Source organism: Pristiophorus japonicus, chromosome 18 (genome assembly GCF_044704955.1).
Source record: "Pristiophorus japonicus isolate sPriJap1 chromosome 18, sPriJap1.hap1, whole genome shotgun sequence".
NCBI classification, from domain to species: Eukaryota; Metazoa; Chordata; class Chondrichthyes; family Pristiophoridae; genus Pristiophorus; species Pristiophorus japonicus.
In genome coordinates, this window is record NC_091994.1 from 19,018,517 (window position 1) to 19,043,368 (window position 24,852).

Here is a 24,852-nt window from a genome sequence, read left to right on the forward strand (position 1 = left end):
TGTCGTTACACACGAGCTGCACATTGATGGAGTGGAAACCTTTTCGATTCCTGTACTGCTCGGAATCCTCCACAGGTGCTCGCAAGACTATGTGGGTACAATCAATGCTGCCCTCTACCTTTGGGAAGCCAGCAATCCTGAAGAAGCCCACAGCCCTCTCATGGATCGCTTGTGCGGTCATTGGGAAATTGATGAAGTCATTCCTCCGTGCGTACAGTGCAGCCGTCACCTGGTAAACGCAGGCATGTATTGCACATTGAGAGATGGCGAACACATCTCCAGTTGTAGCCTGAAACGATCCCGAGGCATAGAAGGCAAGTGCAGCTGTTACCTTCACTTCAACATACAAGGCAGTTGGCATTCTGCTTCAGGGCTGCAAATCTGCTCTCAGCATATCACAGATCTCAACGACAACTTCGCTGCGGAAACGCAGCCTTTTGACACAATCAGCCTCGTTCATGTCCAGGTACGAGCGCCTGGCTCGATATCGCCGACGTGGGTAAGGTCTCCTGCCCATCAGCCTACGGGCTATGACGTTCCTGGTGCGGTGACCTCCAATCAATTCTCTCCTATGCAGTGAATTGCTGGTGAACCATTGCATAATCCGTGGTGTTGACAATGCAGCACCCATTCTGCAATTACAAATTTAAGTTTCAAACTGGCTATCTGGCTGCCTCTCCCTATCCCTGGCCGAATGGCCTCAGCCCCCCTCGCAGCTCGAAGGATGCTTGCTGTGTCTTCGGCCGCCGTCAGCCACTGCCACCACCCCTATCCCGTGGCCGAATGGCCTCAGTTACCCTCGCAGCTCGAAGGATGCTTGCTGTGTCTTCGGCCGCTGTCGAGCCACTGATGCCGCCCCTGTCTCCTACATGGAAGGAAGGCCTGCCTGAAGCACTGCAGCTCGAAGGCTGCTGCTGCTTCACACAGGTAGGAATATTCAATATTTTGTCTTTGCTTTGTTTATAATTTTTTATTCAGGGTGCCTCTTTATTTGTATAAGTAAGACTGTTGAATGCTTGTAGAATTTAATTACTTCCCTTCCTCCCCCCCGGCCTCCCCCCCGCCCCGCCTCCCCTCGTTCCCTACGCCTGATTTGTAACCGACGCCTGATTTCTAAAGTGTAGGCAAATCAGAGCTTTAAACAACCTCACACTATAAATCCAGACATATAAATTTTGGAGAACCCATTTATTGATAACTTTCTCAGAGTCACAATGCTTTTTTTTCAGTGTCCATCTTCCCCAATATCACATTTTTTTTAATATATACACCTTGCTATTTCATCATATTCTTGTCAGTGTATTGGATAGAAGTACAGTATTTACAGCACTTCCTCAAAATAAGTCAATTTGTTACACAAAGGTTCACTTTAAATGTATCATGTATTTTACCATCTTGCAATGACATAGTCATGTAACTGTAACTCATCTACACTATATCTGTACCCTAAAAATGCACACCCTGACCACAGGGGGTGAACTTGCGGGAGAAACTCCTCACCTGGGTTTCCAGGTATAAAAAGGGAGGTCCCACCCAGGGTCAACACTCCTTGGTCCGGGCAATAAAGGTGAAGGTCACAGAGTGACCGTGTCTGATATATCTATGCCTCGTGTGAGTTTGTAGTAAGGTGCTGGGACACTACATTGGGCGACGAGGAACAGGAATCACCGAACCACGAGGATGGACACCTGTGGCACAGAGGAACGTTACTGTGTGGGTGAGGACTGGGACGACTTCGTGGAAAGACTCCAGCAGAGCTTTGTCACGGAGGACTGGCTGGTAGCGGCAGCGGCTGACAAGCGGAGGGCGCATCTACTGACCAGCTGCGGACCACAGACGTATGCGCTGATGAAAGACCTGCTCGCACCCCAAAAGCCGGCGGACAAGTCCTTCGAAGAACTCAGCCAGCTGATCAGTGAGAATCTCAAGCCGGCAAGTAGCGTACACATGGCCCGTCACCGGTTCTACTGTCACTGGCGTCGGGAGGGACAAAACGTCTCGGACTTCGTGGCGGAACAGCAGCGTTTGGCCAGTTTCTATAAGTTCTCCGATGCCTGCAGGGGGGAGATGTAAGGGACTTTTTCATCGAGGGCATTAATCATGCCGGCATTTTCAGGAAGCTCATAAAGACTAAGGACTTGACTTTAGAAGGGGCGGCATTGATAGCTCAGACCTTTATGGCAGAGGAAGAGGAGACCAAGCTAATTTATGCGTGCAGCCCTGGTCCAAACGTGGTGATGGACCAGGGAGTTAACTTGGTGAACGCGGCTCGGGACCCCGCAGGCAGGCAAGGGCATTTCAAAACCGCCCAGGCAGCAACAGGTTCTAGGGTGGGCCCGCAACAAGGACAATGGAAAGGGGATCGGCAATTCACGCCATCTCGAGGAAAATTGCGCCCCGCGATGGGACCATTAACACCCATCATCAGAGTGCTTAGAAACAGCCAAATGGGCAATCAGAGAGGAATACCTGGTAATAGTCCTTTTGTTAACAGCAATCTCAATCTCAGCTCATGCTGGAGGTGCGGGGGTAGACACACTGCGAGAAGCTGCAGGTTCCAGCAATATACCTGTAGGATTTGTAACGTCAGTGGACACTTGGCCAGGATGTGCAAAAAGGCAGTAGCGAGGCTAATCTGCGAGACAGAGGAACCAGATGAGGGGTCTGCAATTCAGGATGAGGCCTGCGGTAAAGCCATAGATGCTGAAGTTCATGTGGCTGACGTCCACAGCTCATACACTAAAACGCCACCCATAATAATGAAAGTCTTACTGAATGGAATCCCGGTGCACATGGAGATGGACACAGGAGCTAGCCAGTCACTCATGAGCGCCCAACAATTTGAGAGACTATGGCCACACGGAGCTAGCAGGCCCAAACTGGAACGCATTGAGACGCAGCTACAGATGTACACCAAAGAGATCAGCTCAGTGCGGGGCAGCGCAAACTTGGTGGTAACACATAATGGATTACAGAACCGGCTGCTACTCTGAATCGTTCCGGGAAATGGCCCTGCGCTTTTGGAAGAGTTGGCTAGCTGAGATGAATTGGAAATGGGAGGATGTCCATGCCATTTCATCCGTGGAGCGAAGTTCATGCTCACAGGTCCTGCAAAAATTCGGGTCACTGTTTCAACCTGGTGTCGGTACGTTCAAGGGCACTAAAGTAGTGATACGCATCACTCCGGACGCCAGACCAGTGCACCACAAAGCCAGAGCGGTGCCGTATGTGATGTGTTAAAAAATTGAATGTGAACTGGACAGGTTGCTCAGAGAGGGCATAATTTCGGCCGTTGAATTCAGCCACTGGGCAAGTCCTATCGTTCCCGTCCTCAAAGCAGATGGCTCGGTTAGGATTTGTGGCGACTACAAAGCCACCATCAACCGAGTATCACTGCAAGACCAATACCCGCTTCCGAGAGCGGAGGACCTCTTTGCCACGCTGGCAGGTGGCAAGCTGTTCACGAAGTTGGACCTCACTTCGACCTACATGACTCAGGAACTGGCTGAAGAATCCAAGCTTCTGACCACCATCACGACACACAAGGGATTATTTGTCTACAACAGGTGTCCGTTTGGCATTCGTTCGGCAGCAGCCATCTTTCAGAGAAACATGGAAAGCTTGCTCAAATCCATTCCTGGAATGATCGTATTCCAAGACGACATTCTCATAACGGGTCGAGACACCGAAGAATACCTCCACAACCTGGAGGAGGTGCTACGCCGATTGGATCGGGTAGGCTTGCGGCTGAAAAAGGCCAAGTGTGTGTTTTTGGACCCAGAGGTCGAGTTTTTGGGCAGGAGGGTTGCCACAGACAGGATCCGGCCCACTGAATCAAAAACGGAGGCGATCCGCCGGGCGCCCAGGCCCGGCAACACGTTGGAGTTGCGATCATTCCTGGGACTTCTAAACTATTTTGGGAACTTTTTGCCGAACTTAAGCACATTGTTGGAGCCATTACACATGTTCCTGCGTAAACGTTGTGAATGGTTTTGGGGGGAACTGTCAGGAACGGGCTTTCAATAAGGCAAGGAACCTGCTGTGTTCCAACAAACTGTTGACTTTGTATGACCCTTATAAAAAACTGGTCTTAACATGCGATGCATCATCCTACGGGTTTGGGTGTGTGTTGCAGCAGGGTAATGATGACGGCCGACTCCAACCGGTGGCTTACGCCTCCAGGTCGCTCTCCCAGGCAGAGCGTGGATACGGCATGGTCGAAAAGGAAGCACTTGCTTGTGTTTACGGTGTGAAAAAGATGCACCAGTATCTTTTTGGTAGACAGTTCGAGCTAGAGATGGACCACAAGCCGTTAACATCCTTGTTGTCCGACAGCAAGGCTGTCAACGCCAATGCGTCAGCTCGCATATAGTGCTGGGCCTGAAATGATGGCACTGATTTCATCATGAGATATGATTCCACGGGTGCTGAGGGTCATTCTTCATGTGTAACCCTCGATAGTGGACTAGTCAACATCGTCAAGGCATTTGACTGCATCCACACTCTACCCTGCCCTCACCCACTTGCACACTTCCAGCTTGGGTTGATGGACAGTGATCAATAGTGGGAACTCTGGCCCACTTCCCCTTCTCTAACCCAGGGCACTGAAGCGAATTATAGCACCTAGCTCTGACTTGGTTACTCGGAGGGTTAAATCTGTGACCTTCCTGGCTATTGTGGCTCAGCTGCTCTCTGTAGGAACCCTCTGAGCCATCGGGAAAGCATTCAGCAAAGAAAGAATGACTTGCATTTATATAGCGCCTTTCATGACCACCGGACCTCTCAAATGTGGCAGCCAATTTGCACACAGCAAATTCCCACAAACAGCAATGTGATAATGACCAGATAAAACCATTTTTGTTACGTTGACTGAGGGATAAATATTGGCCGGGATACCGGGGATAACTCCCCTGCTTTTCTTCGAAATATTGCCATGGGATCTTTTACGTCCACCTGAGAGAGCAGACAGGGCCTCAATTTAACATCTCATCTGAAAGACATTACTGAATGTAAAAGGTACCATTAAAAAAAGCTACAGAACCAAAGACTGTTCTTTCTGCATATTAATCTCTGAATAAACTAATCAGTTGGAATCTGGTTTGACTCTCCAACACTGGGATATTACTATTATTGCATTACACAAAATGTTATTCACCACAGTGTATGTCACACTCCAGACCATCACCTAATTATCCTGAGCACTTATCTACCTCAGACCTTTCTTTTCAGAGTCAACATTTCCAGTGCAGGATTAACTATTGCTTTATGTCAACATATGTTGGTTTGTGGCACAGTTGTAAATCAGAACAGGTTCCCACTGGTTCTATAGTTTAGTTCCACTCCAGCGGGGAGCTTGTTGTGCGTGAGGTGGACATTTCAGCGAGGAAGATCAAGAAAAGGGTTGGCGCGATGGTGCAGTCCTGCTTGACCCCGGTCTGAACGTGGATTAGGTCTGTGGTGGATCCGTTGATCAGGATCCCGGCTTGCATGTCATTGTGGAGCAGGCAGAGGATGGCGAAACGGAGAAGGACGCTCCATAGTCCCTCGCAGTTAACAGTGTCAAAGGCCTTTGTGAGGTCATAGAAGGCTATGTACAAGGATTGGTGCTGTTCCCTGCATTTTTCTTGCAGTTGTTGCGCCGTCTCCAATATCTCCGCAAGATCCTGCAAATCCCCTGGGAGGACAGATGCACCAACGTCAGTGTTCTCGATCAGGCCAACGTCCCCAGCACCGAAGCACTGACCACACTCGACCAGCTCAGTTGGGGGGGACACATTGTCCGCATGCCCGACACAAGGCTCCCAAAGAAAACGCTCTACTCGGAACTCCTACATGGCAGGCGATCCCCAGTTGGGCAGAGGAAACGTTTCAAGGACACCCTCAAAGCCTCCATGATAAAATGCAACATCCCCACCGATACCTGGGAATCCCTGGCCAAAGACTGCCTTAAGTGGAGGAAGGGCATCCGGGAGAGCGCCGAGCACCTCAAGTCTCGTCGTCGAGAGCATGCAGAAAGCAAGCGCAGGCAGCGCAGGCAGCGGAAGGAGCGTGCGGCAACCAGACTCCCCACCCACCCTTTCCTCCAATGACTGTCTGTCCCACCTGTGAAAGAGACTGTAATTCCTGTATTGGACTGTACAGTCACCTGAGAACTCACTTTTAGAGTGGAAGCAAATCTTCTTCGATTTCGAGGGAGTGCCTATGATGATGATGTAAATCAGAATTTTTGGTGAGATATATTGCAGTCACATATGGACTTCTCCTCCTGCCCATAATCACTTGTATTTCTTATGATTGTACTTTAAACCCAACAGAATTTGTGTTTAGTTCTGGTGCTAAGTCTATAATTCTAAAATAATAAAATTAACTTGCACAGATGAAATGTAGGCAGTTAATTTGCATAACAAGATTATTCAAACCCTCTTAAACACTTACACAGTCAATCATCACATAGTCATTACTCTGCCTCATGCAAAAAGCTATTTTCTCTCACCAAAGTCATTCATTAGCATTTTTTTCCAGTGATTAAATCATAATGACCCAAATCAAGTTCCTTTCTGAGATAGCCCCTTCACCGTTGCGTTATTCCTACTGTAAGTTTAATATATTCTGGCTGCTGTAAAGTTATCCGATCTGCTCATTATTCTCCCCTCTCCTTCAGAAGGGGTTCTTTCTGGGTACAGATTCCGGGTGCTGACAACCCTCGGATAATGGTGCAAGGCACCATTTTTCCTCCATGAGCTGAGGCATTATGTGTTGGCAGCCTATGCAACCTCAGCACGCACCATATCTGAGCCTAATCCGGCTCTCACCTGGTGTCCGACGCATGAACACTTCTCAGCAGCAGTCAGCGGATCATGCTCAGGAGTAGGATAACTGGTGGAGTTTTTCATCCCCCTAGCCCAAGGAACGCAACAGCTAATTAGAGCATCCCAACTGTTATCCCAGTTGAGTTCAGCTAATTGGGAATCCAATCTAAAACCTCCCTGGTCCGTACTACGGAAAGCACGGAAACATAGTGGTTATGCTGGACTAATATAAGAACATAAAAACATAAGAAATAGGAGCAGGAGTAGGCCATTTGGCCCCTCAAGCCTGCTCCGCCATTTAATAAGATCATGGCTGATCTGATCCTGGACTCAGCTCCACTTCCCTGCCCGCTCCCATAAGCCTTCATTCCATTATCGCTCAAAAATCTGTCTATCTCCACCTTAAATATATTCAATGACCCAACCTCCACACCTCTCTAGGGCAGAGAATTCCACAGATTTACAACCCTCTGAGAGAAGAAATTCCTCCTCATCTCAGTTTTAAATGGGCGACCCCTTATTCTGAAACTATGCCCCCTAGTTCAAGATTACCCCATGAGCGGAAACATTCTCTCTGCATCTACCTTGTCGAGCCCCCCTCATTAAGATGTTTCAATAAGATCACCTCTCATTCTTTTGAACTCCAATGAGTATAGGCCCAACCAGCTCAACCTTTCTTCATAAGTTAACTGCTTCTTCTCAGGAATCAACCTAGTGAACTTTCTCTGAACTGCCTCCAATGCAAATATATCTCTCCTTAAATAAGGAGACCAAAACTGTACGCAGTACTCTAGGTGTGGCCTCACCAATATCCTGTACAGTTGTAGCAGGAATTCTCTGCTTTTATACTCTATCCCCCTTGCAATAAAGGCCAACATTCCATTTGCCTTCCTGATCACTTGCTGTACCTGCAAACTAACTTGTTGTGTGTCATGCACAAGGACCCCCAGGTCCCTCTGTACTGCAGCATTTTACAATTTTTCTCCATTTAAATAATAATTCGCTTTTTCATTCTGCCAAAGTGGATAACCTCACATTTTCCCACATTATACTCCATCTGCTAAATATTTGCCCACTCCATATCCCTTTGCAGATTTTTTGTGTCCTCCTCACAATTTGCTTTCCCACCCATCTTTGTATCATCAGCAAACTTGGCTACATTACACTCGGTCCCTTCATCCAAGTCATTAATATAGATTGTAAATAGTTGAGGCCCCAGCACCGATCCCTGTGGCACCGCACTAGTTACTGTTTGCCAACCGGAAAATGACCCATTTATTCCGACTCTCTGTTTTCTGTTAGTTAGACAATCCTCTATCCATGCGATTATATTACCCCCCAACCCATGAACTTTTATCTTGTGCAGTAACCTTTGATGTGGCACCTCATATAATAATGCCTTCTGGAAATCCAAATACACAACATCCACTGGTTCCCCCTTATCCACCCTGCTCATTACATCCTCAGAGAACTCCAGCAAATTTGTCAAACATGATTTCCCTTTCATAAATCCATGCTGACTCTGCTTGATTGAATTATGCTTTTCCAAATGTCCTGCTACTGCTTCCTTAATAATGGATTCCAGCATTTTCCCAACGACAGATGTTAGGCTAACTGATCAATAGTGTCCTGCTTTTTGTCTGCCTCCTTTTTTAAATAGGGACATTACATTTGCGGTTTTCCAATCCGCTGGGACCTCCCCAGAATCTAGGGAATTTTGGTAGATTACAACCAATGCATCCACTATCTCTGCAGCTACTTCTTTTAAGACCCTTGAATGCAAACCATCAGTTCTAGGGGACTTGTCCACCTATCGGGCTCAATTTTGGCCATGACTTGCTCCAATTTTTTTGGAATAAGTTGATTTTTCTGGCGATAGTTAAAAAACACCACTTTCCCTTATAAACTTGCTCCAGAGTAAATCAGTTAGCTACGATTTTTTTTAGTTGATTTTTTTTTTCAAAAGGGGGCGTTTCCAGACACTTACGCCAGTTTTGGCCATTTATGCCACTTTGGCCTGATAAAACTTACTCCAAATCGACTTAGGTCAGCGTATGTGGTCAGCTCTGAAAAACCTTGCGGGTAGTTAAGAAAGCAGCACACATTAGTACATCGGCGGACATTAGGCCAGGGATAGCAGAGTGGAGGGAACCGGAGAGGATAAGCACCAAACATTGCAAGGAAAAGCTCAAACAATTAAAATACTAATAGAAATCAAGTAAATCCTTCCTTAATCTTTAAAGTCAGCCCAGGAAGGCAGCGGGCTGGCCTGTGCGTGAGGCCATTCGGCCAGGGATAGGGGCGGCAAGACGTGCACCGGGAATCGAGTCGGCCAGAGCTAAGGGCAGCTGCAAATGAACGGAGTGGGGGTGGGGGGTGCAGAAGCAGAGCGACTCAATGCGGCATCGGTGTGGGGAGGGGAAAGAGAGAGTGAGAGATGCTGGCCATGATATCACTGGGGAGGAGGGGCGGGCAAAGCAGAGCGACTGAACGCGGCATCGATGGGGGGGGTGGGGGGAGAGAGCGAGAGAGACACTGCCCTTGAAATCGACTGGGGTGGGGGGGGGAAGCAGAGCGACTGAACGTGGCATCGGTGGTGGGGGGGCGGTTTAGAGAGAGATGCTGTCCTTTAAATCAACGGGGAGGCTGGGGGAGGGCGGGAAGAGGAGAGAGGCAGGTCACAAGACCCGGGGGGGGAGGGGGCGAGGAGAGAGGTCACAAGACCCAAGGAGGGGAGAGAAGAGGACAAAGGACCTTTGGGTGTGGTCCATTTGGGGAGAGAGAGAGAGAGAGAGAGAGAACTGCAAATCTGTGCTGTGCTGCCTGCTTTGACCTTCTTTGAAAATTTAACTTTAAGTATGGGGGCAATACTCATAATGCCATACCTTTTGCGAGCGTTCTGCATCATTGTGCTACGTAGGAGACAATTGATTAGAGCTCATCACATCAGGAACTTCGGAGCCTGTAGGCTGCTGGGCAAGAGGCTTTACCCACATCGGCAACTTCAAGTGAGGCGTTCGTACCTGGACCTGAGTGATGCAGACTGTGTCAGAAGGCTGTGTTTCCGCACAGAAGTTGTCCGTGAGATCTGTGACTTGCTGAGACCAGACCGACAGACGAGAAGCAGCAGGTGGATGCCTTGTCAATTGAAGTGAAGGTTACAGCTGCACTTTCCATCTATGTCTCTGGATTGTTTCAATCTACAACTGGAGATGTGTGTGCCATCTCTCATCATGCAATACATGTCTCCATTCACCAGGTCACGGCTGCACTGTATGCGTGGAGGAATGACTTCATCAAGTTCCCAATGACCGGCCAAGCAATGTATGAGCGGGCTGTGGTACCTTCCCAAAGGTACAGGTCTGCATTGATTGTACCTACATCGCCTTGCGAGCACCTTTGGAGGATTCCGAGATGTTCAGGAAGAGAAAAAGCTTCCATTCCATTAATGTGCAGCTCGTGTGTGACGACATGCATCGCATCATGTCAGTCTATGCAAGATACCCTGGCAGCACCCATGATGCATTCATCCTACGCGACAGCTTTGTCTGAAATGTTTGAGCAGCATGGGAAGAACTGGCTACTGGGAGACAAAGGGTACAGCCTCGCCACCTGGCTCATGACGTCCCTACGCGTAACCCGGACGGAAGCTGACCGTGAATACAACATGTCGCACATTGCGACGCGCAGCATCATAGAGAGGACCATTGGCATCTTGAAACAGCATTTCCGATGCCTGGACCAGAGGCTACTTGCAATACTCCCCTGAGATTGTCGGTCAGTTCACTGTTGTGTGCTGCATGCTGCATAACTTAGACATCATGAGGCAGCAGCACCTGATAGTGGAAGAAGACCCACCTGAGGTGAGAGTGGCTCATGATGATGATGTGGAAGATGAGGATGATGATGACGAGGATGAGGAAACCATGCAAGCGCCTGAGGCCGGAGCAGGATGTCGGAGGAGGACGTGCCATCGTGCCCCCTTAACGATTGTTCGAGCCTTGCGCCAGCAGCTCATCCATGAACACTTTGCTGATGCCTGAGGGCTCAGCGACAACTATTCCACATGAACATGTTTCTTTTTTGGAGCTGTTCCTAATCTTGTGTTGTGTTAATGGAACATGATTCAGTTTTAATGTCAAATATATTTTATTCAAAATTTTGCAATGTGCTTAACTTTAGTGTAATAAGATTATTCTTGTATCAAACTTTACTCTTTACGATCACTTAAACTTTAAGATCACTTATAAACTTGTAAAGTTACATAACTTACAACAAAATCCAATGAGAACATTTACACTCTAAGATCACTTCAACTTTAAGTTTATTTATAAATTTGTAAATTTACATAACTTACAACAAAAATCTAATGTGAGAACAGTTAGAACAGTGAGTGAAGTGACACAAACAAAAACAACAGCAGCAGCAAAGAAAGGCTGCACCCATCTCTCATCCCCCTTAGTCTAAGGCCACCCACTGCGCTTAGTCTTGGACTCTCCCCCACCCCTGCCCGCAGGCGGTGGTGCAGTGTTTCCAGGGTACACGCCAAGATTCTTCTTTCTAACATCTTGGCCACTGGGCACCTCTTGAGGGTGGGGGGGCAGCATCACGTTGGAAGTTGCAGGACCCAGGCAGCAAATTGGAGGGCGCGGCTTTGGGCTGTTCAGAGCTTGGTGCGGGGATTGGAATGGGAGTGGCAGTTGATTCTGTCAATGGGCGCGGGGTCTGGGCGTGTTCCCTTATTGCAGCAGCTAACTCACACATGCCCTCCCTCATTTGCTCTGACAGTGTCTCAGCGGTCTGAAACATTCCCTCACTCATGGCCTTAGTCATTGCAACTGTCGTCCTTTCCACTACCTCTGACATTCCATCCCTCATGGTCACCATTCCCTCACTGATGGACACTATTGCCTCACTGATGTTAGCGGATATGGTTCCCATTTCCCGTGCCATTACTGTTACTTCTCCCGACAGTCCCGCTACCTCCTCACTCGCCGCAGTTATGGTGTCCAGGAGTGGTCGGGTAAGGTCAATGCTCTCCCCACCCAATGCCATGATCTGAACCACATCTGTTGCATCCTGCATCTTTGGAGAGCGTGGTCGATTTCTCCTTCCCCTCCCCCTGGATCTGGCTCGCGGCATCCCAGTGGGAGGCACAGGCTGGGACGTTGGTACCCTGGGTGTTCCCTGCTGATTTCCACCACCACCATCCCCACCACCACTGGGACCTGCAACCTCGGACGGTGGGGCCACGGGTGTGCAATGCTGCGGCACAACACCGCCACCACCACCGGACGCTGGGATGTCAAACTACTAATCAAGGAAGGGCCTGGCAAGTCAGATATGTTGACCTCCTCAAGATTCAGTAGAACACTCCTATCATCGAACCCCTCCCCCATCCAATCAAACTGTCCCCCATGCCCATGTTGGTCTGGAGGGTCGATCTCCTCTTCAGGCTCGACCATGTCTGAATCCTGATTTGGGTCCTCAGGATTGCCCTCAAGTTCTGCAAAATATAACAGAACAGTCAAATGGTCAGCAGTAGAGGAGGGGGCAGGATGGGTGGCATGAGTAGGCTCACACATAGCAGGCCAGGCAGCAGGTTGATTTGAAGGGCCACAATTAATTTTAATGACTTACCCATTCCTTTGTGTGCGGGCCCAGTTTGTGCAGTACTGATGGTTTTTTCTCCAGGCAGGACCCATCAAAGCAGCGACCCTCTCTTCCAAGGGTGTCAGTGGGTACAGATTTGCCAGTCCTCCTCCTGTTCGAGTTGTTTCCCTTTTGTTGTGGGATAGTTTCTTCTGCAAAGATGAAAATGCAACTTTTTAGAAGGGTGTCTTTCTGCTGGGTGGGACATATACAGCTGGTCACATTTACAATTGAAATTGCATTGAATAAATGGAAACATTACTTACACTAACTACTTGACCAAAGGTCCTGCCACTTCTTTTTACACTGGCTTCCAGACCTCTTGGTGTTCACCAATGCGCAGAATTCTTCTGCAACTTGGTTCCAGCGTTTCTTCATCTTTTTGGATGGCACTTTTGTGTGACCTGTGCTGGTATCCAGGTGCTGCCATCTGGTCTCAATGACAGTAACTAGTGAACTCGACTTTGTCATGCAAGAAATTCTTTGTTCTTACGTTGCTGCATTATTGCTGCAGCTGCTCTGAGACACTTATAGCACTTTTGCAATGATCCCAAACACTGTCCTTATTTTGCATACAAACAGCACCTTTTGTCACTTTTCCAGGCATGCGGCACTTAACTTGAGGAACCAACTCAGGCAGAACACTGCTGCTTGTATTCAGCAGTTAATTCGGTTCAGAGCTCTCCTTCTGGCACGAAAACAAAACCAGCTGCGATTACCTTTAAAAATGGCCGAGTGCCAAGTTTCGGTGCTACTGAGCATGCGCGCACATCGGACCCGACACCACTTCGCATGCAGGTAGGTGCCGGCACTGTTTTCGGCACAGGGCTGTAGCTTCGCCCCCCTGCCCCCCCCCCCCCCCCCCCCACTGCACTATATACGCCGTGCCAGGGCCCGGGACACTCAGCAGAGCGGCCAGGATGGGGGCACATTTTTTCCGCGTCGTTTCCAGCACACAAAGTTGGCGCATCTAGGGTAAGTGCGCCGGTAAAAGGGGCTGGGGAAAATTGAGCCCTTAGTCCCATTATTTTACCAAGTACTTCTTCTTAAGTGACAGTCATTGTTTTAAGTTCCTCCCTCCCTATAGCCCCTTGATTATCCATTATTAGGATGTTTTTGGTGTCGTCTTCCGTGAAGACCGACACAATATATTTGTTCAAAGTCTCTGCCATTTCCATGTTCCCCATTATTAATTCCCTAGTCTCATCCTCTAAGGGACCAACATTTACTTTAGCCACTCTCTTCCTTTTTATATACCTGTAGAAACCCTTACTATCTGTTTTTATATTTCTTGCTAGTAATTCAGAGCCATGTGTTCAAAGCCCACCATGGCAGCTAGGGAATTAAATTCAATTAAAAAATCTGGAATAAAATCCTATGAGACTACTGGATGGTTGTAAAAACCCATCTAGTTCACTAATGTCTTTCAGGGAAGGAAATCTGCCAATCTTACACGGTCTGGACCTATGTGACTCCAGACCCACAGCAATGTGGCTGACTCTTAACTGCCCTCTGAATTGTCCTAGTAAGCCATTCAGTTCCATTCACCGCCACCTTCTCGAGGGCAAATCCGGATGGGCAATAAATGCTGGCTTTGCTCGCGATGCCCACAGCCCGTGAATGAAGTTTTAAAAAAAACTGCACTGGGCTTTGATTATACAGACTAGGCCATACATGGGAGCTATCTCATTCCCTTTTCTATATTGTGGATCTTTTGTAATCGGAAATATTTCTTCTGCTATAATTCCTTCTTTTGTCATGAATACAAAATGGAAAATGGGACTTTTTCTATAACTGACAGAGAGCATTTTCACCCAGGTTTATTGGAGGTGAGTGGCTGAACCGTCACTTGAGGTTTCATCCTTGAGGTAAAAATAGACTGGCATTTATAAAACATCTTTCGCAACCACTGGATGTCCCAAAGCGCATTGTAGCCAGTGAAGTACTTTTTGAAGTGTAGTCACTGGTGTAATGTAAGAAAGGCACAGCAAGCTCCCACAAACAGCCATGTGATAATGACCAGAGAATAAGTTGTTTTTAGTGATGTTGATTGAGGGATAAATATTGGCCAGGACATTGGGGATAACTCCCCTGCTCTTCTGTGAAATAGTGCCATAGGATCTTTTACATTCACCTGAGAGGGCCTCAGTTTAACGTGTCATCCGAAAGACAGCACCTCCAACAGTTCAGCACTCCCTCAGAATGTCAACCCTAGTATTTGCATGCCCAAGTTTTTGGAGTGGGACTTGAACCCACAACTTTTTGATTACAGAGGCGAGTAGTGCTACCCACTCAGCCACAGCTGACATAAATGGAGTTGGGAATGTTTGATGTTAAGACTGGGTGGAAAAAGTGGTCAAATGTTAGTAAGATTCATGGCGCCGACATCCCTCACCTTGTTGAGTATGAAGATTCACTAATTATATAACATACCTATCAAGGTTATTAAAATGTCTTTTTGTCTGTAATATTATAAAATTGTGATACTCTATGGTTTTAGAGAATCTCTAACATTACTGATCAGCCCATGCTAACCATGTGACCCCACAGACCAAACATTGGTCCATACTAACCATTACAGACCAATCAGATCACTAAAAAAAGAAAGACTTGCATTTATATAGCACCTTTCACAACATCAAGTGCCAAAGTGCTTTATAGCCATTGAAGTATTTTAGAGGTGTAGTCACTGTTGTCAGAAACACAGCAGTCAATTTGCACACAGCAAGGTCCCACAAACATCAGTGTGATAATTACCAGATAATGGGGGCAAAATTGCTCTTCGCCCCAATTTATCGCCCGGCCTGGAAGTCCCGTTCCCGACGCAGAATTGGGTATTCCTCTCCTGAAAGAAAGCGGAGCTCTGTTTCCAGCGTTCCGCTTCCTTTGAGAGGCACTCCTGGGGCGGCAGCGCGGTACTGGGGCCAGCGCTGATGTGCTAAATGCCCCCCCCCCCTTCCATTAAAGGGGATAGCCACTGTGCACTCTGCATGGCCCTTTGGTGGCCATAACTGGACCACCAGGGCAGCGCGAGATAGGGCCAGCAGCCCAGCATCAAAAATGGAGTGCCAAGCTGCATGAAGGGCCGCGATGGTCGGGCCAACCCAAGAGTTAGCAAGCCAACAAAGATGGCCGCCCAGGGCATTGTAGGCCTCCCCTTTAAATAGTGCCCTTGGAGCAGATGTCTGTCAGCATTGCAACCCGCGAAGCTGGCGTTGACATCCGCCCGTGCCAGCCTCGTGACAAGCGGGACGGTAAGGGGTCGCCGCAGGGTAGTGAGGGGTTGGTGCACATGGCGACCTAGTATTTGCATGCTTATGGGGACAACACCACCCGAACCTCTGGGGCAATTTCCCGGGAGGTGGTAGCGCCCTCTCCCCCGGATATAAACTGCTCCCCGGAGGCGCTAACGGGGTGCAATTTCTCTGCCAACCTGTTTTAATGACGTTGGTTGAGGGATAAACGTTGGCTAGGGGGCAGTTAGGCGATCTCTTCTGCTCTTCTTCAAAATAGTGCCGTGGGATTTTTTATGTTCCCCTGAAAGGGCCTTGGCTTTAACATCTAATCCGAAAGACAGCAACCTCCAACAGTGCAGCATTCCCTCATTGCTGCATTAGAGTGTCAGCCTAGATTTTTGTGCTCAACTCTCTGGAGTGGGACTCAAACCCACAACCTTCCGAGTTAGAGGCGAGAGTGCTATCCACTGAGCCGCAGCTGAGGCTGAAAAAAAAATACAATCCAAATTTAGAAACTGACAGTTCCCCATTTCCTCTTCCATTATTTCTCCACCCAATCATTTCGTCTTCCACTCCACCTGGAATCTGTTCCCTTCCATCGCCTCACCTAACCGAATGCTGCTTCTGTCTGCTATTTTAATGCAGGTGTTGGGGGTAGGCACAGATCGGGGAGACCCATTGCAGCAAACCCCTATCCCTGGCCTGCCCTCCTGCCCTAACAGGCATGGGGCTAGAGTTTGATGCCTCACCCACTCCCAAGCTAACCCCCTACATGGCAGATGGTGGGATAGCGGTGTAAAAAAATACCACCACAATGCTTGCTGCTGTCAATAAATACAAATGAAGTGAGATAAAATATTCCAAATAATATGCAACAAAAGCGAATCAAAATAAATGTGCCAATAATTCAGTTGCTTCACCTTATTTTAGATGGATTAACAGCTCCATTAATCTGATGGCTCAAAGAATGTAATACAAACATGTTAATCCTGTAATATCACCAACAGTCCTTCCGATTTCTAAGCTATTGTTGGGCGGGTGTAGAGGGAACATGCTAAGATACATTTAATCCATGCTATATCTGGGCAAAAGATGGGTGTAAATGAAGAGAGGTATTTCATATAATGTGCGGCAAAATGTAATCAAAATAAATACGAAACATAAACAATCCAGTGTGTCGAGGGTTACGGTGAGCGGGCAGGGAAGTGGAGTTGAGTCCAAGATCAGATCAGCCATGATCTTATTGAATGGCGGAGCAGGCTCGAGGGGCCAAATGGCCTACTCCTGCTCCTACTTCTTATGTTCTTATGTTATGTTCCACTAGTTGTGTGCTGGAGTCCCATTAACAGAGCTTTGCAGCTAGAGTCTTTCTAACGAGAGGTTTCCTTAGCTCTTTATTTGGATGCCAAAAGTCGGTTGGAACATTGTCAGGGAGAATTATTCTCTGCACAAAGCATGTTTCTTTTCAGCTGATACAGAGCAGTACTGACAGACCAAGAAACATACCCATTGCCCGACTCCTCCACTGACCTGGTGAAAGGAGCTGGGATTCAAGGAAAGAAAATGAGAAAGGAAGAACTTGTATTTACATTACGCCTTTCACAACCGCAGGACGTCCCGAAGCGCTTCACAGATGATGAATTACATCTTGAAGTGTAGTCACTGTTGTACTGGAGGAAATTAGAACCAAGAGTCAAATTATCACCAAAACCTACAAAATAAATAAATAAAATGTGTCAATAAATAAAAGATGGCAGTGTCATGAGCACTGCATGGGTTTATTCAATCTTACAGTTAAAACACATACAGGTACCCTGTGTAGCAGAACTTCTTTATAATGATGTCCTTTGGGATCCATACAAATTGCCTGTTAGAAAGCAGGAGTGCTTTATAAAGTGAGTGCTTTATTTGGGTTTTCTATTAGTGAGGGAACCATAAAAATGTATATCAAAGCTTGTGGGACATTGGAGACCCTTATAAAGGAGGTCTACTGTACATAGGTACATGCTATTGAAAGACTAAAGGACCTGACTTTCGGCGCTGTCCCGCCCACTGATGCCGACTGCCGCCCACTGCCATCGACATTTCTCGTGAAGATCCGCCCCGTGCTACTTTCGATGTGGGCTGGAGCGGGCGGGAGGGGATAGCTGCTGGGAAACGCCCGCTAATGTCAGCGGACGGCCAAGTGGCGTAAGTGGACTCCCGCCCGTTGAGATGCTAGATTCACACGGTCGGGAGCTGGCGGAGTTGGCCCCAGAACAGGGGTGGACCGCTGCAAGGTGGCTGGTCTATCCCGAACAGTAGGTATGAAGATCCTGAAAAAAAGGTTAGTAAACTTAAAAAAAAACATTTCCACAGCGACTTTCCTCAATGGTGTCCCCTGAAGGTCTTCCGATGGATTTTTTTTCTGATGATTTTAATTTTCAATTCCTTGACCCTCCGTGGGCCCGACTCCATCCTTGGCAGTACTTAGGCGGCAAGCGCCTTTGCCGCCAAGAATGAGAGCTCCCGCCCACTGCCGCTCAGATTGGCGGCGTAAGTCACAGATTTGCCACCCACCGACCTTCGAGGGACCTGCGTGATGAAAACCCCGCCCAAAGTACCGTCAGGGACCTCGCCGGCCATCCTTTGGGCGGCACTTGGCCGAGCGGGGGCCTTCGTCAAATTCAGGCCATTAATTTCATAACTGGTAATAGGCAGCATGAATTTTATTTCATGTCATTTTATGAGGTACCAGGACAAGGAAATCTGTCATCGCCCTCATCATCACTTGCATTGCTTCAATACAAGGTTGGCTTCACAGACAAGTGAGGCCATTGCATTATTCACCATAATTCTTAACCATTCTTTAAGTCAGAGGTTTATTGGAAATACCGAAGAACTGATACCAAGGTGTAAAACCTTCAATCCCCCCTTTACGGGCTTCGAATAGGCTAACAATGTTGATTGGCAGTGGCTGTGATTGACAGTACATTATGGGTATGAGTCTGGAATACAAAGTTTCAAGGGCAGAAATTCCAAATCCATCCTTCCCCTCAACACCACTGCCGAATCTGTGTCAAAATACCTTTGGAAATATAGAAATAAACCTGGAATTGTTTTGTCCAAAATGCTAACAATAAACCAAGAATGCTCAAGTAAAGTAGGAAACCAACTATGCAGGGGGATAAAGCACAAATTTAAAAAATATTAATGCCTGTATTGGTGAAGAAATTGAGAAAATTGTGGTAAGGTGGACTGTGAGTTGCAGAAGATAATTGAGTGCAAAAACTTCACCCGTACAAAGGAAATTTGGATGAGCTTAATATTAAAGAAACAGTTGGATATATATCTTGAAGGGGGAAACATTTGCCGGACGATGGGGAAAGAGCAGGGGAATGGGACTAATTGGATTGCTCTTTCAAAGAGCCGGCACAGGCAAGATGGTCCGAATGGCTTCCTTCTGTGCTCTATCATTCCATGATTCTATGTCAAAATGTAAAACAACTTTTCAACCAAGTTCCTTTCATTCAGCAGATTCATACAATCAGGTGCAAGGTCCGTATACATGGCAGCACTAATATATTTCGTGTTTTAGCAATTAATTAATATTTTATATTAGAGTTTGGTTCCTGATGCATCCCGCTTATCTTAACTGTCATTTATAGCATAATAATGTTTAAGTACTGAAGTGTACAAAGTTGTACATCTGTTCTATGCTTTCTCGTTCCTCCTACGGCAACAAAGTTAATTACATTTTCTGATGCAGATGGAATATGATGCCTGGCAATTAATGGGCATTCTGATAATGTGAAAGGAACATTTATTCAGGTACTGACTCCTTCCCTATACATTCTGCATTGTTTGCATAATAGGAATGACTTTATAATGGGGCATACTTTGCAGCCTGCTGAGCTGCTCCCATTAAGAAGCTACTATCAGTGATTAAATTGGGATGAAACGCAACTGGATATAACTCTTGCCATTCTTACTGATGAAGGAGCTTTTACTCTGGACTTGAGCATGTGATCGAGGCTGTTAACTGCAGAGTAGTATTGCGCCCACTGTGTCATTCACTGAACAGATTTTGAGCCAAGGTTCAGGTGGATGTTACAGCTCCCATGGCACTATTCAAAGAAGAGCAGAGAGTTCATAGAATCTTACAGCACAGAACGAGGCCATTCGGCTCATCGTGCATGTGGCGGCTTTTTGAAAGAGCAATCCAATTAGTCCCATTCCCCTGCTCTTTCCGCAAAGCCCTGCAATGTTTTTTTCCTTTTCAACAATTAATTCCCATTTGAAAGTTACTCTTGAATCTGTTTCCACCACCCTTTCAGGCCATGCAGTCCAGATCATAATTACTCGTTCCTCACCCCCCTCTTTTGCCAATTACCTTAAATCTGTGTCTTCTGGTTACCAACCCTCTTGCTCGTGGAAACAGTCCCTCCTTATTTACTCCATCCAAATCCCATATCATTTTGAACACCTCGATTAAATCTGTCCTTAACCTTCTCTGCTCTAAGGAGAACAATCCCAGCTTCTCTGGTCTCCCCACATACTGAAGTCCCTCATCACCGGTATCACTCTGGATTCTTCTCCATTTGCTGTTCTCCCACCCTGTTTGTCCCCAAATTTGGTTTAGAAAACATGGTCACCTTATAGTAAATACTATGCTTCAACGGGCATCTCTGCAGCTTTATCTGTATCTCAGCAATGGGCCTGCGCTTACTTCAGGCACAAGCAACCTGCTCCACCCTCCAGGGAAGCCATCATCATCATCATAGGCAGTCCCTAGGAATCGAGGAAGCCTTGCTTCCACTCTTAAAACGAGTCCTTAGGTGGCTGAACAGTCCAATACGAGAACCACAGTCCCTGTCACAGGTGGGACAGATAGTCATTGAGGGAAAGGGTGGGTGGGACTGGTTTGCCGCAGGCTCTTTCCGCTGCCTGCGCTTGATTTTTGCATGCTCTCGGTGACGAGACTCAAGACGGAGGCATGTTTTAGAACATACATAAGAAGATAAGAAATAGGATCAGGAGTAGGCCATCAATAAGATCATGGCTGACCTGATCCTGGCCTCAACTCCATTTCCCTGCCCGCTCCCCATAACCCCTGACTCCCATATTGTTCAAAAATCTGTCTATCTCCGCCTTAAATATATTCAATGACTCAGTCTCCACAGCTCTCTGGGGTAGAGAATTCCAAAGATTCACAACCCTCTGAGAGAAGAAATTCCTCCTCATTTCCATTTTAAATGGGTGAGCCTTTATTCTGAAACCATATCCCCTAGTTCTAGATCCTCCCACGAGGGGAAACACTCTCTCTGCATCCACACTGTCAAGCCCCTGCAGGCAAGGACCAGGAAAATCAACCCTATGATCCCTGAAAAAGACTGGAAGAATCTGTGGTAACTACTCAGAGCACACATTTTAACGAGCAGGCCATGGTGTTCACAATAAACCAAGTGATACACTGTTTTGTTATACCATATAGCGCACAATGTATTTCATCTGACTTGTCCCACAAAGTCAAATTGCTGTTCGTAAAGGACAATCTGAATTCAATTAGTGGTTAATTGCTGTTAAGGGAAGGAATTGTTACTCATAAATCAAAATGCTCCCATAACTTACTTTAGCCCGTTCTGGGCTGTGCTGTTCAGGTTTTTGGCCACCATGGAGTGATGGAACCCAGATCCCTGCTTGCAATTTCCCTACACGGTGAGCTCGAGATTTTTAAAGTGGGCAACTGCCAAGAGGAGATCAATCATTTCCTCACAGGAAAAGAGAAAAAAAACTACAGAAAAATGGTCCTATTGAATTATTAAGGCCCTTCCACCTGCATTATAGAAACTGGGAAAGCTCCACCTCCTGCGTAAAATCCCTTGCCTGCTTTTCATGGACAGCAAGAAAAGACAAAGGTAACATCACTGAATCGCAGCTGAAGTATTTGTTGTGCTTTCTGTCATAACAGAACTGTACCTTTCACTCCCAATACGTGGGCATAAATCCCACTACCTGAACTTTGCAAAGTCCCTTTCCTTTGAAATGACTGGGGAAAAATACTCTCCGTTTGTCCCTGAAATAGTCTGTGAATGTCGGCCTAGAGATATATGGAGCATCACGTCTCTTGAGGGTCCGAGGTGATGGGGAAGTGGTCTGCCAATGTGGTATGAATCCCTGTTCATAAAAAGGTGCAGCAGCCCATTATACAAGCACAGCTTTGCATGTCTCTCTTTAGAGACCCAAATCTGCGCATATAATTGCACCCTGGAAGTATTAATGAAAATTTATGAAGTTACAGCAGTCATCTGTGTGACCTTATCACACAGAAGAAAGATGTTACTGTTCTGCAAAGGAGAAATTAAAACCAGTGTGCCCATTACTTTTAATTTGTCTCTTAATGGAACACAAAGATGAAACAGAACAGTCTGATAATGAAAAGCACAGGGTGGGGATCTGTAAAAAATAAACAATACAGAGACTGCACAGCAATTGATACATAATTAGATTAAAATAACTTTAATGGGATTAGTTCTCGTAATTTGTTTGCCTCATGTTGTTAACCTTTTCTAAAATGTGAACGAACATTTCATACAACTTGTTTGAAAACAGTGCTTGATTTGGATTGAAGATATGAAGGAGAAAAGTGCTGATGTAGCTACGAATTGCATTGGACACTGTTAGCTTCAGGCACTATTGTAATTTCATTTAAACAGCTATTGCAAGGTAATTTAGCACAGGGTACTAGTCACACAATAAAATGGCTTTAATATCTCTCTGTTATATTAATGCAGCAGTTCTAGTTGATTATATTTTTGCATCGGAATGTAATAGACTCACAGAACTTTTTAAGGACTGCCTAATAAAGGACGTCAGGCACTTGTCGCTCGTGGGTTATTTGAGGCTGGGGTCTCCAGAGATTTACAGTTGTGCAGTAGGAAAGCATCACGAGGGATTCACTGGAAAAGCAACTTTCACTAAACTAAACAAGTGGCTATGGTGGAGCAGGGGAAAGTAGAGAAATGAAGAAACTAGCACTTACTTCGCTAAGGTAATTGTCCACTTCTGTTGTCTGTGTGTGTACTTACGTGTCAATTCAGGTGAGTTCCACGGACCATTCCTTTTCTTTATCAAAAATGCTTAACCTGCTCCCATCTTATTATGAATTTCTCCACAATATAACATTCTATTCCCCAGAGATGGGTGGCTATCAAACTGCTTTAGGGATTTTGCAGTAGCACCTCTCTAATCTGCACCTCCCTTAAGTGAAGTGGCTCACTGGAGAATCTTTTTTCCCCGAAAACCTTCCCTCATGGGCAATCTGTACACCCAGCCACGATCCTAGTATCGATTAGTCTATTTTTGTCTGTCATTCCAAGCTTTTCCCTTTAAGAGGTTCGACCAAGTAAAACAACTTTCAGGAATATGACTTGCATTTACATAGCGCCTTTCACGACCACCAGACGTCCCAAAGCGCTTTACAACCAATGAAGTACTTTTTGAAGTGTAGTCACTGTTGTAATGTAGGAAACATGGCAACCAATTTGCACACAGCAAGCTCCCACAAACAGCAATGTGAGTATGACCAGAGAATCCGTTTTTTTAGGGATAATTATTTTCCAGGACCCCAGGTATAACTCCCCTGCTCTCATGGGATTTTTTAAGTTCATCTGAGAGAGCAGAGGGGGTTTCGGTTTAACGTCTCATCTGAAAGACGGCACCTCAGAAAGTGCAGCACTCCCTCAGCACTGCACAGGAGTGTCAGCCTAGATTTATGTGCTCAAGTCCCTGGAGTGAGACTTGAACCCACAACCTTCTGACTCAGAATCGAGTGTGCTACCCGCTGAGCCACAGCTGACACTGGAAGAAGAAGGAAGAAGAAAATTAACGGCCCGGATTTTGCGGTCACCGCTGGTCCCGAAGTAAGCTTCATATGAAAAACCGGCGTGAGATATTTCAACATGGTGAACCACTAAATAAATGGAAGCATTATGCACTTATTAATCGATCAGCAGGCCGGGGCTATTAGAGGGAGTAGCGTGCGGCGGTCCGGCCACTTTAGGGAGCAGCGTGTGCTGCTGCAGGAGGGCGATGGCTGATTGCAGTGCGGGCAGGTACAGCAGGAGCGGCGAGGTCGGGGCGAAGGAGCGGCAAGAGACCATGGAGCGATGTGATCGGGGCGAAGGAGAGGCGTGAGTTTGGGGCCAGAATAGGCGTGGGCCCAGGGGTAGCATAGGCCAGCCCACACTGCAATATGTGTGCCTGCTAGGTCCGTGCAGCAGAGCTGGTCTCCAGTCGTCTTGGTTAACCCTTGCCACTGGACCAAGACTTAGCTCTGTCAAGCCCGTGTGGTGGCTGGTGTGCAACGGCCACCCCATGTTAAATAAATCCACGCACAGACACCTTCCACCCTTCAACATGTAGTTTGGGATCTGGAATATTAGGTCCTTCATTGAATTATCTGTGAATTCATCCCTTTTCGGCGTAGAAGCAAGTCATCCTCGTTTCGAGGGACCGCCTATGATGATGATTGTTTTATAATTGAATTTTATACTGTATTTTGTAAGTCTTACAAAGCTACCGGCTTGAAACTACACTGCAAATATTTAAACACGTGTTATGTGTTTTAGAAAGGTTAAGACCTCTATAAGGTAGTGGACTGAGGAATTTCATGGAAATGTGATATTTTTGCACACTAATGTCTATCGAGCATAATTTCTAGTTCAGAAAGAAAGCAAAACTGACATGTTTTCCTGTGTAAAAACCAATGTCAGAAAAATTCCACTCATCCACCAGCCCAGTTGAGTTATTGGCCCTGAAATTCTGGTCGGAGGCTTCTTCCAGACGAACGCCTCCGACCGGAGAATTTTTACGAAATTACCTGGTGGTCTGGGAGGAGCGTGGGATTCCGGTGGGGAGGCCTTCTCTTCCCGCACTGCGAAGCACGCTCCCATCCTCCAGGTTCCCACGCAGAAGGTGCAGTCATGTGTGACTGCTCCACCAATCACGTACAGTATTCTCAATTAATAGCAATGGGAACTCCGTATCTACGAGTTCTCATTGCTAGTAATGAGGGAAAAACCCAAACACATTAAACACCATAATAAAAAATAAAAACACGCCTCACATAATTAAAATTAATTGAAATTAAAGATAATAAATACCTTAGAAAAAAT

At 46.7% G+C, this 24,852-nt stretch overlaps 1 long non-coding RNA gene across 1 annotated transcript in view; it reads right to left on the reverse strand.

The window, feature by feature from the left end:
* Positions 1 to 24,852, reverse strand: part of LOC139229156 (uncharacterized) — a 64,655-nt gene that overhangs the window by 12,474 nt on the left and 27,329 nt on the right. Inside the window, exon 2 of the long non-coding RNA XR_011587665.1 lies at positions 17,287 to 17,408. This is a non-coding gene — a long non-coding RNA (uncharacterized lncRNA). The remainder of the gene's footprint in view (positions 1 to 17,286; positions 17,409 to 24,852) is intronic.